Source organism: Echinops telfairi, unplaced genomic scaffold, assembly GCF_000313985.2.
Source record: "Echinops telfairi isolate 266 unplaced genomic scaffold, ASM31398v2 ScPeMD7_7467;HRSCAF=8505_0, whole genome shotgun sequence".
Taxonomy (NCBI): domain Eukaryota; kingdom Metazoa; phylum Chordata; class Mammalia; order Afrosoricida; family Tenrecidae; genus Echinops; species Echinops telfairi.
The window spans coordinates 13,875,515-13,876,908 of record NW_022111367.1 but is presented as its reverse complement, the minus strand read 5'-3'; positions in this window follow the sequence as shown (position 1 = coordinate 13,876,908).

The window sequence follows — 1,394 nt, the reverse complement described above, 5'->3', positions numbered from 1 at the left end:
ATATGATTCTGTTGATGGTTATACAATTTCATGTATTTATCAATATTGATATAATTATATTTTTAAAACAGGTAGTGTTCATACTAGGTAAATTCGATTAATTATATTTGTTAAGAAATTGTAGAAAAAAATATTCAATATTTTTATTTTCCCAGCCCTTCTTGAGACTATTAGCTTAAATTTACTTTAGGTTAAATTTTCAGTAGTTATGTATGAGCAAGGAGCCCTAGAGGCACGATGGTTAAGTGCTTGGCTGCTAACTGAAAAGTTCTCAGTTCAGATCCACTTGTGGATCTGTGAAAGAAAAGACTTGATCATGTGTTCCCCTAAAGACTACAGCCTTGGAAACCCTATGGGCAGTTACACTCTGTCATATAGGTCAGTGTGAATTTTAATTGAGCCAGAGGCACACAGCAAGAAGTGAAAGTGTAACAGGTGTTCGATGCCCCCAAAATCTTCTTTTCCAAAGATACAAGGGAATTATTTCAATTGTAAAAATGAATCATTTTAAAATGCAAGTATTTCCAATTATTTTCTTCCAATAAAATTTAAAAAGATCCCATAGAATGGTTAACTGTGACATTTTAAAAAGTGTTGGTGAAATACTGTTATCTGAATTTTTTTACATGCAATTTAAAATGTGCTCTAAGTTGAGTGACCATAGTTTACCAGCAGTCACACATACGTTGCTAAATCCTTCTAGTGTTGTGTGTGTGCTTCTGTAAGTAATAGATGGAATCCCTTATCTCTATTTCATGGGAGAAAGTTGGGGCTTTCTGCTCCTGTAAACAGTTGCATGTGAGTTATCATCAGAGACTCAAAGCAGCAGGTCTACCCTGTTCTATAGGGTTGCTGTGAGTCAGCATCGATGTGATGACAGTAAGTTTGGTTTTAGTTTATCTCTATTAAAACAAAAAATAAATAAAATGGATGCTGAATCTCGTCTCAGTCTAAAGGTAACCACAAACATATGGAGCTTATTATTTTTACTCTTTAGTTTTTCGCCTTTATTCTAACTTCTTTGCATATGTGAACTCCTGTAATCCTCACAACAACTCTATGAGATATGTGATATCATTCATAGATGAGCTTAATCTTCTCAGCTGTAAAAAGATTAAGTAGCTGTGCCAAAGTCACATAGCAGGTAAATAACAGAAGTTGATTTGAACTCAAAAAGTCTATTTCTACATTTTGCTCTGTTAACCACAGTGCAGAACTTCATACTATACTAACTACATACTACTCTACCACAGACTCTTAATCTTTGAAGACTTTAGTAAATACATGATGTTAGGTAAAATTCTACAGTGGAAATTGAATTAAATTATAAATTCAAGAAGACAAAAAGGATACAAAAATTTCAAAGATGAATGTCAAAAATGTCAAATATGAAC